Raw genomic sequence first — 15,623 nt, 5'->3', positions numbered from 1 at the left:
CTATTTGAAGGGTTGAGATTTTATTTCCCAGTCCTACAGGCTGTTACATCGGTTGGTTCTTGCTGGTTCCAGCTACACACAGGTCCCGTATTTTTGTCGTTTGCTTGGAGCTCTGGATGAATGTGTGTTTTTTTTTTTAAATTCTCTAGGTTACTGCAGCACCTGAACAAACTGTCACGGTCCCAGTACTTCAGGAAAGATAACCAGGCCTGTCGGTTAGCAGGCTTTGTTCTCTGACAGATTTGTGGCAGAACCTTTGAAAACCGGTAATGATTTCCTGTCTTTATATGCCAGATATCAGAAAATGGAGTTACAGTTTCTGTAGACAGCATACATTAATGTGGAACTGTTCTCCTTGAAGATCAAAGTTTTTATGCCTATAAATGACTGAGGTGTGGTGGAAGGAAGTGGTCTGTGTAATAAAACTTAATATAATGTCTTGTAGACTCCTTCCACGTTACTTATTGAGTTCACTTCTGATGGCTGATGGTAATGCCATCATGTGGAGCTCTTACCATTAGACGTATAGGCCGCTCTTCTCAGTGGCACAATGTGTGGTACTTATATGGCAGTGTCCAGCAGAGTAATGGTGAGGTTATGGGTTCAAGCCTCACCTAGTGCATCAGCTTTAACTAATTTGTTCCTGTGAATAAATATGCTGTTGATTGGCAGGGCAGTGATGGCCTAGTGCTTAGGGAAGTGAGAGGGAGGTACTGCTCCCCGAGTGCTAAATTAGCTGCCCTCTGCTATGACATGATGTCACATAATGGTTAAATGCAGAGGATGCATTTTGTTGTTGTGTGCTATGGTGTGTCAGCAATGACAAATAATCAGATTCATATATTTTATATATGTGGTACCACTATAAGTCATTCTGCAGAAAAACACACAAAAACGAATGACCAGTAAAGTTTTTCAATTTCCTCACATCATCCTTCAAACCATGGACTGGGTCATACCTGCCAAACCTCAGCAGAACCACAGGGATTATCTGGTTAGCTGGGTGGAATAGCAAAACAGCTTTTGTATTGTGATTGTATCGTACCCTTCCACAAAAAACGTTAAGGGTAAATGCGAAGTCTAAACTGGGGTCAGAATGTTATTTGATCGTCTGCTGGCCTGCAGAGTAATGGACATGTGACCTGTCCTGAAATGGAGTGAGTCTCCATGCTGGGTGAGGTTTATGACCCCCAGTCCCTCTCTGGCCAGACAGCTCGGGTGCGACCATGCCAACTAGCTTAATACAGCCAGGATGGAGGCCGCCAAGATAGACCCCCCCCATCACAGATGCTCCATGGGGGAGATTATGTGGCCTGGCTGACCAACCTGCACTCCGGTAAAGGGGGCGGGGGGGGGGGGGGGGGTTGCAGGTATCAGGCAGACACCTGGCCGTCTCTGACCTTCTAACAGACATGGCCGCAAAAATAATAAGTTATGATGCAACAAAACTGTAATGTGTTTGGTGGGGGTTTAAAATGTACGTTGTCTTTTTACCAAAGACTTTGGGTGCAGCTGAAATGACATACTTGTTTGCTGTAGGAGTATAATATGCGAGGTGATCAGTATGTCCGAATCCGAATCCTCGGTATGGATGAGACAGCAGGCGAACGGTACATGGATGATGTAGTATACTCTGAAATTTCGAAGTGTGATGGATGTTACGCTATACTGTACCACAAGGCGTCTGGAGCTGCAGCCAGAGGTGAAAAACATCACTTCCTCAGAACCGTTTTACATAGAAAATGTTACATAAGTTGACTCAAATATATGTGTGTGTGTGTGTGTGTGTTTATATATATATATATTCATATTTTTAACAATTTTTAACTTCTATGTGCAAACATCAATATGCAAGAAAGCAACCATAATATGTCTGAGTACATGCATAATGTTCTCATGCATTCACACTACGCATAACATTAAAAGTCAGGTAGTAGGGTTCTAACGTATGTACTGTGTAAATATGCAATTTTGGATGTATTGTATCAGTGCTTGTCTTTGAAAGCACACTGTTTAGTGGAGTTCTGGTTTCCTGTCAATCATTGCCTGATTTAACCAGCAAAGTAACTAAATGAGATGTGGGTCAGTGTTTGTCAGGACATGGTGAACCATCCCATCATGCCCTTGGAAGGCTGCTCTTCTCCATCCCTAAGGATCACACACATATTTATAGCATTGTCCCTTGTCAATACTAGCATTCAGAACCTGTGTGAACTTGCACAGTCCTTCAGCATCATCACACACAGCGACAGTGTAATTACGTGCTTTACAGGGACGACAGTGCTAAGCTTGACAGATTAATGTTCAAATAAACCAGCAAACACACCCATCATTATTCAGTTTATTCCAATAGTGACTTTTATTGGAATGAAAATGCCTTTAACCAAAGTGACCAGTTTCCTGCCTCAGTGTTTTTCTTAGATTGTTTTGATTAAGAGACCAAACTTTTTTTGCTGCGAGGACACGAGATGGGATGGTTACCAGTTAACCGCAGCTCTGGTCCTTTTAGTCAACACCATACTTCCCGGCATTAGGAAAAGAGCTGCTAATTTCTGAGTATTTTTCTCAATGTTGACTGAAGGACAGTGAGGTATTTTGTCCTATTGTAAAGCTGTGAATGAGTGTTTATAGGAAACACGCACCCTGAGATGGGGGGGGGGGGGGGGGGGGGCTCGTCATCAAGCAGATTCCTTGTCGTCTTCACCCCCTACTCCCCTTGGCTGCCTGCCTCTCTCTCTCTCTCCCTGCTCAGTCTACCCTCTCCCCAAAAAGTGTCATTCGATGGTGCACAATCTGTCGGGTAATAGCCGGAATTTGCCTCTGAATTTGCCGGAATTTCCCAGACGTGCTTGGCTCTGTCCCCGACACTCAATTTTGATTTAAAAAAAAAAGTATTTTCCCGGTCGCGCCATCCCGCTTCATCTCTCCACCGTAAGGCGCTCTTGTGGCCTTGTCCAGGCCAACTGTGGAGGGAACTCGGACATGGTTTCGTAAGAGGGCTGATGGGTAACTATGCAAAGGTTCATGGGACTGCTGTGACTGGCGGGTTGGGAGGGGGGGGAGGCTGTGTGGACTGTGTGACTTTCAGGGTTGAATCTGTCACCTCTTTTAATAACCACATAAACTGACCTAAGGCAGATTTTTAACCAATGACGGTTCCATTGTTGCTTGGACTGCTTATAAGCAGCAGATGGTGCTGTGGCCTGGATTCACGGTACCATTCAAAAGTAGCAGAGGAAGATTTCTAACGGGCATCTCAATGGACGCCCATAAATAAGTCACTTGGGTCCCACGTTATCTGCACATCTCTTTCTGCTTGTGTCTCCCTGCTCGGCCCGTGGCAGGCCGCCTGCCCCTCCCCCACCTCCTCAGCTCCTGCTGATGACGTCAGTCCTGCGCCACCGTTCCGAACCCGCTGTCGTGCTCAGTTCTCCCCCCTCGCTGGCCTCTGTGTCAGCTGCTCCTTTGGTGGGATTTCCTGTGCCTCCCACTTCCTGCCCCCCCCCCACCTGATCTTTTCTCCTTTCCACCCTGACTGCTGTCCCGGTAAAACAGCCACCCACAAATTGTGATTTGGTCACATTTACATTTCAGCCTGTCTCCTCTCTCTGAACCCCCCCCCCCCCCCCCCCCACGTCACCTACTGCCCCTCTCCCATTCCCAATGCCCTGCCAATCTGACTCCATGTCCTCTGCCAACCCCCCATTCCTGAAGCGCCCCCCTACCATTTTCTGCTAGTTCTGAACACAAGTGCCAGCTTCACGTCTGAGCCTGCCAGTGCTGACTCCTCTGCCGCGTGCCCCCGCTGAACCTGCCCCCACCCGCTCCTCTCCTTCACCCCCCCTCCTTTCCAGGTCCCTCTGCTCTCCTGCTCCTTCACAGTCCTCCTCTCACCCTGGGTTTTGGCTGTTTTGCTCACGTCTGTCCGCTTCAATTTCGTTCAAAGTCAAAAGGAGATCGAAAGCTACGTCAGCCAATGACCCGATCTTGCAGCTTGCTGTGGGGGGGGCGGGTCCAGCAGGCTTGGTTTTTAATCTGTATAAGGGATATTTTGAAGGTCTGAAGTCTGCTCTCCATTTAATGTGACTTCTTTCACCTTTGTGTGGGTCTCTTCATGTCTGATCTTCAGGAATCCTGCTCTCCACAGAATTATTCAATAATTCCTTTGCACACCTGAGGTAAAACCGTACTCCGATTCTTTCTTTACAGCCCTTGTCACTTACTCACACACATCCGCACACTGCCTCCCCTACAGGTTCTGCAGTCTCTTACCGACTTGTCTTTGCGGGCGAGGAGAATCGCCGTCAGCCTGATAAAGACTGGCATAATCACCCCAGGGACTGTGGGGAGAGGGAGGCATTGTTGTACGTACAAGTCTTTATGTGCAATGAAAGTTTAAAAAAGACTCCTGACTGCGGAGTTCAGCTGCGCCCTGTTTACATCACTGTCTTGAGATATTAAGGCTAGTTTTGCATTAAGGCATTTTTGTTGTTTGTATTGGGTGGGGGGGGTTCATACTCAGTTGGAGTTAAATTGGGAGACTGACCAAGCTAAGATTTTCCGCTTCTTTTCCCCCAATGAACTCATCCACTCTTCTGGCAAAGGGTTCTCTGTCATTCTGACCAGACGGACAGTGGGGCTTCTTCTGGCATTTAGGCCGACAAGATGTTCCTGTGACCTTCTGGAGTCATTCTGTCATGCCGTCAACGGTTACATCATCGATAAAGATGGGGGAGCTGCTTCCAGAGGCATTCATGTGCACCCGCAGTGAGATCCCACCTCCGCTGAGCTTCACGCTCTCTGGATCACCCACAGTGATTTCCATTTCTCCGGTAGAGGTGTATTTTGGCCTTATTTCTCTATAAAGCTTTAGTTGAGAGGGTGGATGTTACTGTATGTGGGTAATAATGCATCATTTGGCTTATATTTCTGCCTTTGTATTCTCAGGTTGTCCATGACTTCATCATAACCTGCCATGGGGTTTTGATGCTCACGCCTATCCTGGGGTCAAATTGACCCCAAAGGACCATGTCAGGTGACTTCTCATAGTAACATTGTATTGTAGGGGCATGTAAGAGTTAACCTTATACTCATTTCCCCGTCATTGAATGCTATTGTTTTCCTTGGCTCTCCAGGCCATACGTTCAATACACCGCTGGTTCCTTTGTTCATTGGGATATTCCAAAAGGCTCCTTTTAATTTGGCATCCCTTTGAGCATCTGAATTGCTGGCTTTTCATTTGCATCGCTACTCGTCATTCTGGTTTATGTCTGCAGATTCCTAAAGCAAAGCCAGAAGTGTCACACTGCACTGTAACATCTCCTAAGATGGAGAGATGGAAGAGCTATTATTCTAAAACAGGAAAAACGTCTGCAGACAAATCCCCATAATAAAGGGTGCCACTTACTACTTCTGCCTCATTCAGCATGTTTTAACTTCCCTCCCAAAGGTGCTGGAAAATAATGCTTTGCTGCCTCATAAGTTGGTCAAACTTATGGCCCTCAGTCCGTCTTGCTCTGCTGCTGGTGTAAACATAAAAGCTTGAATTGCATTTGAAGGCTGTGGCGCTACCTGGACTTGTTGAGAGGTCATGTGACCGGGGCAGGGCGAACCGAGTGCCTTGGAGCCGTGATCCGTGGGCATCGTGTTCAGCGACGGCGTTTGATTCGCTCTCCTTGTAAGACGGTGGGATCAGGCCACCAGTATCGCGATCCAGGACTCTAAGCTAATTGTTCTCCATGGCTTTCCGGTTCTGTACATGATCTAGTTTTTAACCCGGATATCCTGTTTGTTCTGAGTGCTTTTCTCTATTGAAAATGCGACACATTCAGCAGTTTTCTTTGAGTTAATATTTCGTCTCTGCAGGTCACCGAGGCTGGAAGAGCTGTAGTTTATTTTAGATGTCAGGTTAGCGTGAAGCCCTCCTCCTTCCGAGTCCTACACTCATTCTTTCTTTCCGTCTATGCGAGGGGGGATTCGGCGGGACACCTCAGGACTCAGGTCACCTCTCCCACGGTGCAGTTAAAGCCAAGGAGAAAACGCAGCAGGGAGAAGGTGAGGATCGCTCGATTCGCCCCCCAGCTCTCCAGCTCTCCCTGCTCGTAAGGAGCCTGACCCCAGCGTTGTTTCACTCTAATTGGACTCCCGGTGCGCTGCTTTCCGCTTAGCTGGCTCCGAGGCGTCGATAAACAGATAAATGCCGCCGCACACCCACTGTGCGTAAAGAGAACGTGAAGACAAGCGCGTAGGTCCCGCAGTGAGAGCGACGGCTGAGAAGGCTGAGCGCTGCAAACGCTCCCCCTGTTGGCACGGAGGCGTGTTTGTCCAGGACGAAGTACCTCAGGCATCAAGAACGGCCAAGAAAAACACCCTCATTTATTTTATCAAAAGATTAAAATCACAAAAGGCTGACAGGCTGGAGAAGAGCGAGCACCAACCTCTCCAAAGTCCATAGTTCACACTCACGTTCTCTGCATATTAAAGTTATTTTGGACACAACTCCCTCTTTTTGCTACAGCGATATGGACTAAAAAATATCTACATTTCTCTCTTTTGAGTGTTTCTTTGGGTCTTGTGTTCATGTGTGCAACATTCATGTGTCTTTCTGGTAACACAAGTGTGTGTGCATGTGTGTGTGGATTAGGTTTACATTACATTGTGGGGCTCCAAATGTCCCCCACAATGTAATAAAAACCTGTTATTTTGATGTTGTGGGGACCATTTTTCTGGTCCCCACAAAGACCTGTGAATGCAATCAAAAAAGTAAAAATGCCAAAAGTCTCATGTTGTTTTGGTTACTTATGGTTAAGGTTAGGGCTGGGTAGGGGTTAAAGTTGTCATGGTGGGATTAGAGTTTTCCCCACAGAAGTGAATGGAGAGTCCCCACAAAGATATAATTACAAACTTATGTGTGTGTGTGTTATGGTTGTGTGTGTACTTGGATCCAAGAGCATTTACAAGCAAGCATAGGGATTTATGAAGGAATTCTTAGGAATTTGAAGAATAAATTATAGAGCTACTGTAAAGGCATTCCTCAATGCCTTGCAGTAAGTGGTGCCCACCACTAGAGGTCTGTCTTGTTCTTAGTATCAATGAGGCATGTGGTTGGGTTAAGGAAGTCTAGAACAAAAAGCAGTGATCTGCTCCACAAAATATCCAACAAAATCAATTTGCATTGTTTACAAAATTCACTCATGTTTGGTTTTATTTGAAGAGCTAATTTGGACAAGAGCCATTTACTGTGTTGACTTTGGAACTGCATATTACAAGGCTAATGAAGTACAGAACACATCATACTACATCCATAAATAACCACTGTTTGAAGATAAGGATCAAAAAGCAGAAAGAATGTCGTATGTGGAAGAGACATATGAAGTTGAGTGTTGCAGTTAAAGTTCATTGCATTGGGTTTAGCAAACACACTTTAGCCCTCGTCTGGTGATAACGGGATCTGGCGATGTGAAGTGTGACGTTAGCTTGTTGTGTAATGACCCCTCGTTGGGGAAATTTGCACTGCCAATGAAGGAAGGTGATACTTGTGGTGAACCCCCCCCAGCTCCCCGGAAGTGTTTCCTGTTCCCCTGAGGCTGCGTGGGAGAAGAACCACTCCAGGGAAACCCAAAGCTTGTGGACCAAACTAAATGCCTCCTGTGAACATGCACTACCCAACGCAGGTCAACCAAAGTCATCCCTTGCATGTAAGCTTCCTGACTAAGCTGGGTATGAGAAATCCTTCATTTTCCAACCTTCCTGAGCTCCCAAATGAGCCCAGAGAAAAAAACATAAAAGTGACAAACAGTAATATTAGCTGCCAGTCTTGGGACGTGAGCCTGTCCCAGGATGCACTGCCCCCCAGGATGCACTGCCCCCCAGGATGCACTGCCCCCCAGGATGCACTGCCCCCCAGGATGCACAGCGCCCCAGGATGCACTGCGCCCCAGGATGCACTGCGCCCCAGGATGCACAGCGCCCCAGGATGCCTGGGGTTTTTTCTCAGTCCATAAAAATGTGCTAGTTGGCTGGATAAAATGAGATTTAAAAGTAGAAAAGAGGCATCTTGATATTCTGTTGTTGTTTTCTGGGAGGGGAACATCCTATTCCCTCAGTGATTTCCCAATTGTCCATGTTAATGCTAAAAAGTACCCAGTGATGCTACTGTAGTTGGTAGAGCTGGGAGGGGAACACAAATTACACAACTATAAATACAAATTGAAACTGAAGACTGTTGCCATATCCTGAGGCTACAGCCCTCGGGCCATATCATTCCAACAAAGAGACACCACAGGAAATTTTTACTGTTCAAAAATCTGTTTTTATTTCTTTGGAGAAACACTGGATATTTAATTTCTAACTCTGCAAAGTTTCCATGTTGCCTGAATTTTCTCTTAAACGTTTTGGCTGAAGAACCACAACAAAAGAATTCAAAACAATCAGTTATGAATAATTAGACATCTGATCAGGGTAGGTCACAGGAAGAAGCTGGAGCAAGCACATTTTAAGAAGTCTCGAGGTGATACAGAATGAAAACAGATCCACACCATTCTCTTGCTATGGCAAGAGTTTAAAGCAGGAAATCACAGTGAGTTTATGCAGCGACTCCTGTCTATATGTGACAACAATTTAATTATCTTCATGTCATGTGGAGACCTCATTGTGTCTCTGCTGAGGTTCCTTCTATGGGGCTGGACTTCTGCTCCCCGTGTGATGATCCACAACATGGCCAGCAGCCATGGTGAGGTTGCTGTTTGGGTTTGCGGAGGTGGTCAGCCGGAGCACCAGGGACATCAGACAGATTGGGGGTGGTACGAGCAACTTTGTTCCAAATAGTTCTGAATACAGCAGGATTCTGAAGAAATTCTGAAAAGCCCAACAAAGCATCAGAGGCTTCCAAAATCACTGCCATGAGTCTTTGGCCAGGTAAAAGTATTCTGTTGACTGCTTCAAAGCGATCACAGAGGAGGAAGCCTCCAGATGTTTCTCCAATCTAGTTCCATGGAAGTCTGAGAATATCGCCGTTCCAGACATGGCTGAAGGGACGAGCAGTAGAGCAACAGTTTGCAATTAACCTAATCGCATTTTATTTCTTTACAGTGGGAGGAAACAAACACGAACATCAAAAGGACATGCAAGCTCCACATGCACAGACTTGTGGAGGGATTAAAATCCTCAGCCATAATAAATCATAATATTGTCCTCTCAGCCATGATACCATATAAGTTATGCAATATTAACTCCATGTTGGAGCTGAGAACAAAGCCAGATGACTAAGGAAGAGAGGAAGTTGCTTTGATAGTTAAACAGGAGACCTCTCTGAGTGCAAGGGTAACTGGCCCCTTAACCTCCTGTATCACAAATCAGGATTTCTTGCTTAGCCAGATAACTTGTCAGATTTAAGGTGCCCCAGTTCAAATGGACTTTATCTTTGTTCACTTACATTTAGCCCGGACTACCTTAAATCTGGCAAGTTATTCGGCTAAGCAAGAAATCTGGCTTCGTGATACAGGGACCCACTAACAAAAAAATAATGTAGGTGCAATTTCAGCAAAAACTGAGTGATTTACTGGGCATATAGCTGGTCAGAGCTGTACTGGCACACAATAAGTGGGAGAAGCATATGATACTGATGTATGACAAATACGTGAAGAAAAGCAGGCGCCAAAATAAACAGCAGTTCTAGCAGGTTTAGTTAAGGAGTGTTTAAGTAGCCTGAGGTAATGCCTGATCAAAAACATAGGTCCAGATATTCATACAGATACTAGAGGGAGCCCCTTACACCAGCTGGCAGACCCGCTACACAGGCTGAACACCCCATTGACGGAGACTAGAAACTTTTATAAACTTGTTCCAGGAATTACAGGGTGGCCTGCATTCTGCTCTCCAAGCATGCCTCCCAACATCTAAACATTGTTAATCTTAGATAAGCAGGAGGCAGAATGTCCTGTTATTTACTAAGAAGAAGCATTTTGATTTTCCCTGCTGAACAAGAAGCGAAATGGGAGGCATGAAAGCCGAAATGATGAGACCTAAGTTCTGGTCATCAAAGCTTTTTGAATCAAACTCACTGCGGGATGATCGCCCTAGTCCACAGATCGATGCATGCAACGCTACTGCCTGTAACACGGATGTTAAGTTTGGCCATGATTCACAGCTGTGTTAAACACCCTGGATAAAGTATCACAGGACATATGTAGCTTGGGTATGGAGAAAGGACCCTATAAACTCTCAGCTGGTCCTACCATCTCCTGAATCCGCAGAGCGGTGCTGAATATGTGCCAGATTTCCATGTGCGCAAGATGTAAACATGCACCTTTGCAGTGCCTGCACATCTGCTTGAGGCATTAGTTACCGCGAAGAGCAGATTTCTGGCCAGACCTGGGCTGACACAGCATAGAGGACAGCTGCATTTCTTTTGACTGAAAGCTATTTCCTTCTTCCTGGTAACTGTGGACAGCTGGGATCATGTCCCCTATGGTATAAATGTATTTGCCCAGCTTTGCTGTTGCTATGTCTTCTTACTTGAATGGGTTATTGTAATGGGGGGGGGGGGTCTGATGAGAATGACTGCTGAGGCCTGGGCAATTTTTCCTGCAAGGGTGTTGACGTATGGCAGCTCAACATCTCCAAACCATTAAACACAGGACTGAGCCCACAAATCAGAGACGAGAGCACTAATTCCAGCATGATTTCTTTCTAATGCATCAGCTGTTGCCTCTCTGTGTGTTTTCCTTTTCTTCAAACAGTTTATGGAAAGTGTCTGCTCGCTCGCTTCCATCCCATCCCTTACCCCAGCTGCAGCCCCAGATGTGGGCTTCTTTCAAACACGGACTCCATTACTCATTCGGAGATTCAAAGTGGAGGATGCGGGACAGATGGCACCACAGAGTCATCTTCCCAGTCCTCAGCTTAATACGGCACAAAATTAGATCTGGGTACCCGGGTACCTCAGTTGGGTATCGAGTGCCCCTCAAATGCGACTTAGTAAGAGTATAAAACAAAGCAATCATCTAATTAAATCACCACGACTGGCATCTTCAGACTACAGTGGATCCCAGGCATGAAAGGCTTTGCAATGTCACTCAACCCACCTCCAGTGAACACAAGGCAGTGGAACCAGTTAACATCACAATTTGGTTCCAGCAGCATTAAATTAGCTCCCCTTGCTCGAGTTTCCTGCACACACCCATTGATTGTTCCAGATAAGGCACATTCTAGTTTGTGCTGGTCTCATAAACATGCGTATTTTATACAACAGTTGAGATGGTGAACAGCAACAATCCCTTAAGACCGTCTCCCTTAAGACAGGAATATACTGTCCTGGACCAAAAGGCAGTTATGATGCAAGGGGCCTTCTAGGGGTGATCTTCAGATGTCCTATACAGCCCTGCACTGAATAAGAGGTAAGAAGATGGATAGATGGATGGATGGATGGATGGATGGATGCAGAACATCACAATGCACTTCTGAACAGCAGATGTTCCATCTTACTCCCCAGTCCATAAAATGTACCGATGGAGCCTTTGTGAATTAAATCATTAGTACACATAATTTAGGGCTTGAGTAATCTCATCTAAGGAAATATTTTAATTATGTGGAAACCCACTGTTAATCCACAATTTATGAAAGCCAGGTTGGGCTATTTCCTATGATAACACTGAATTTTAGCAAAAACCTGCAGGCATTTAACTGCCTAAATAGTAATGCCCCTAAACTGACTTTTTGTGGAGTTTCTCTCAAGCTAGTGCAACATTATGAAATCTAAAAAAAAAATTTTAAATTCCACGTCCACTGAAATGGTTCTCTTTGAAGTCATTGGCGTGTGACGTGAATGGATCCGTGTTCAGTGCCTGAAAGACACTGAGATTACAGTCAGTTCTGACAGTTTTTAAACCTGCGAGTCTGACCATTGCACTTAGAATTTACTGACTTATTTTTATGAACATACTGCTGGCCAAAAATCAGGTTCATCCACTAAAAAGAATGACCACCCAGGAAGAGTAAGTGCATAAATTATCATTACATAGCCCAGACGCTTGCTCTACACAACCACTTTACGTATATGAATTTTGTATATAACTCTCCCATAAACATTTAGCATACTTCCCTTTTGTTTGCTTGGTAATAGTAGTCAGTGCTATACATGTATAAGCATATATACACAAAGATAAACCGTAGCATAGAACACACATCATCATCTTGCAGTTTATATGCATTTGACAGGATTGTTTTAGGGAAAATGTAGATTTGATGAGGCTGTACCCTGCATTCGAGTACATGTGTTTATAAGTATGTTTGCACTCCTTTTTCCATTCCTAGCAGGGAAAGTCAACTATTTACTTGGCCCTCCGGCCGAAGATTATGTGTGAGGACTGCACTTGGGCCCCCAGATTTCCATGGAAAAGGTCAAAGGTTGTAGCATGGTCCCAGCATGCTTTGCTATGCTCAAGGAGCAAAAGTCACGCATGTGTTTCACCTCCCCGAAGGTGACGGCTCCCTTCGCTGCGAAGGACAGCTCTGCCTTCTGAAATGCAGCCAAGGCATTCCCTAGCTCTGGGGGTGAAGGCAGCACATATTATATCCAGATGTTTTTCATCTTCTCCCATATCTCTGTTTTTCTAAAGAATAAAAGTTGAATACGTTCTATGGAAATTCGGAGTAACTTCAGTGGCCAGATCCCAGTAAACTCCGTCCAAGTACCCCTGTTATTAATCAGGTTTCAAAGTAAAAATAAATCTTAACTTTATCGCCGTAATTCTCTCATTTCAGGCTCATTTCTACCATGGACATTCTCACTGAACTGCCACATCTCCATGCCCAAGTGCATTGCTGCACCATCATCATACGTCACTCACACGGTGGATCTCGCCACCAGGCACTGGGGACGACCCTCCCACTCTCTCGCCAGCCCTTCTTTGGAGAACGTCCTGTGGGACCTGCACTCCAAAGGCTGAGACCCAGAGAAGCAGAAGATGACGCAATGCTGTTGATATTTTACTTTCAGAAGCTAAAAATTGCCTGGAAGTTACACAGTGCTGCAGGGCAGGTAGAATATCACAGTCCTTCCCTAGAGCCAAGATTGTGAGGCTTCAACTGAGTTCTGACCATCCTCTGCAATGACACATGGCTGTCACTGAGACCCCAAGGCAGTGACCAGCTGTCAGGAGAGTCACACACATTATCCTTCTGCTTAGTTCATTCCCGTAGTCGTTCTTGCGACTCTAAGTCGTTCTTGCCTCTAGGCAGAAAAATCTGAATATCCATGGAAAATCACCCTCTTGGAAAGTTTCACAGCGACAAGCGGCAGATGTAAATTTGTGGTTATTGTCTGAATTGCCTCTTTCTGAGACACCAGGGTATCAACGGTGACGTATGACACATGGGGTAATTCACTGGCCTGAAGATTTACCGTCAAAATTGGCTGTCACATGTTAGCTGTGCCTATTACAGTTCCAAAGGAATATACTTAATAACTGGCAGATGTACCATAAAACTCTCTCAGGACATGTTAAAGTCATACTGAAAAAAAATCAGACCAAGATGTTTCCTGAAAAAAGCAGGAATAGGCACAAGAACTATTTCAAAATAAACACATATATCACAGATTTCATTTTTGTGACGTTTACAGTCATTTACTCTGTTTCCTTTGCATTCTTCACTAAACAGCAGAGATAGTCAATGCACTCGAACAACGGATCACCCCAGATTACTATGCATAACCATCCTCTGTCGGGATCGACAGGTCAATCGGCAATACAGACATCCAGCAACCCCCACCCGAAGAGCAAAATATGTGTAGCGACTCAGTAGATCCCAAACTATTTCCCTTGCAGATCTGGCTTGCATTGTTAAATAAATAAATAGGTTGGAGACCACTGCTCTAGGAGTTCCGGAGCGTGGACTGCAGATGGTGCTGTTTCTCCATCAAAGACATAAGACAGTTTTTCAGTACGCTGTCTGAGCTGTTTGTGCAGGCTACACTTCGTTTTTGTCTGTTTTTTTTTTCTTTCAAGAATGTAGGGTCACAATGTTGGTCTGGCTCTGGCCCCAGATGCACCGCAGCCCTCAAATGACGGTGCTACAGGGCCTGGGGAGGGAGGGAGCCCTAGTCCCGGCCAAGACCAGACACCGAAATAGGGTTGGCTCTGTTTTATCCGTCATAATGTTGCTCATCATGGTAAATGTTACTCACGATGGGGCGTTTACGGAAAAAAAACAACGTATTCAAGCACACCGTGTTTGTGGATTTTGCATATTCTGCCCACGACTGCATGATTTACTTCACGTATTCCAATACCCAGCCCAAGGCCAAAGGTATGGCGTTCAGACGTCTTAACGTCTATGTACATACGTGCCCACCTTATAACCGTGATCCAAAATCCATAAACAGTACTGGAAGATGGGTGGTCAGACCGCTGACACTCCGCCATGCTGGATTCATCATAAATAAGGTCATCCTTCCAACCCAAGCAAAAACATTAGCCGTAATATCAGCACGCTAACGTTTACGGCTTATTTTTGTGTAGATGTACCTAAAACGATTTTATTGTTGGTGTTGTTTTCCATTAAATGTGTGTCCGCCTGTTCAGTTGGCAAAGTAATTGAATGTTGGTGTGCTTTGAGTTATTTGATTTGCCAGGGGTTATAAGCCTGGTAACCGAAAAAGCAACATCCTCCAAAGAAATCGCACTTCATTTGCCCAAAGGTCCTCTTTTTTCACTGAAATGGCGTGTTATAACAAGCTCTATATATCTTTAAATAGGCAAAGTGGGGGAAAAGCGAGTTTTGTGTAGAAGTTTGACTGAAAAGAGTTACAGCGAACCGCTGAGTAATTGTTCAATATGTTTGTAACTATACATACAGATGATTGTATGAATGATTTAAATATGAGACTTAATTCGTTACGAGTAATTTATACGCTCAGAGGAAGATCCAATGAACATTACTACGTAGAGACACAAAAAGTAGACTTATGTAAGCTAACTGGCCTCTCTAAATTGCGCATAACTGATGATTGTATGTGACAATGTGGGCGTGTACAGTATGTGCCCTGCGACATACTGACATTCTACGACGCCGACCAGCATAATCGGTTAGAAAATGGACGGATGGTTGGACGTGTGAAATAAATACTGAGCTGAGCTGAATATAATTATGTAAAAAGCCACGCGCACGAAAATGACAAATCAGTTCTATGCTGTAACAAGTGACAGAAAGAACTCAGTATTTGGGATTAAACACTACTTAAGCAGCAGTTGTTTTGTTTCTTAGAATAGCAGAATCCAGTATATTTGTTAGAATAAAAATTTTGATACAGTATAAAACGAAATGATTTTGAACACAAAAAGAGTAATAGAGTAATGCTGGATTTGTTTAGCTGTGCAACTGTAGCATACTAAAAGGTGTTTATTGTAACAACCAACTGCAGTGACACCCACACCTGGTCTCCCCTACGGAGATACAATGTTGCAGATCGTGATTAACCGGAAATTATATTACATAAAATAAGAATATCCAACAAAAGTTACAAAGCGGAAAACACATTGTGTAAATCACAGCTTGAAGAATGCACTAAAGTTTTTAGATATAAAAATCTGTCCTTCGGATATCGACTCCTCCTCCACCCCTTG

The 15,623-nt window shown here is 44.8% G+C and overlaps 1 long non-coding RNA gene across 1 annotated transcript; it reads left to right on the top strand.

Moving 5' to 3' along the window:
• The first annotated feature begins 10,311 nt into the window (after positions 1–10,311).
• LOC111858392 (uncharacterized) lies at positions 10,312–13,603 on the top strand. Its single transcript, XR_002841577.2, has 2 exons — positions 10,312–12,405; positions 12,763–13,603. It is a non-coding gene; the product is annotated as an uncharacterized lncRNA (long non-coding RNA).
• Positions 13,604–15,623: the final 2,020 nt, after the last annotated feature.

The sequence above is a fragment of the Paramormyrops kingsleyae genome, chromosome 16 (genome assembly GCF_048594095.1).
Source record: "Paramormyrops kingsleyae isolate MSU_618 chromosome 16, PKINGS_0.4, whole genome shotgun sequence".
In the NCBI taxonomy this organism is placed as follows: domain Eukaryota; kingdom Metazoa; phylum Chordata; class Actinopteri; order Osteoglossiformes; family Mormyridae; genus Paramormyrops; species Paramormyrops kingsleyae.
This window is presented reverse-complemented; position numbering and strand designations above follow the sequence as displayed.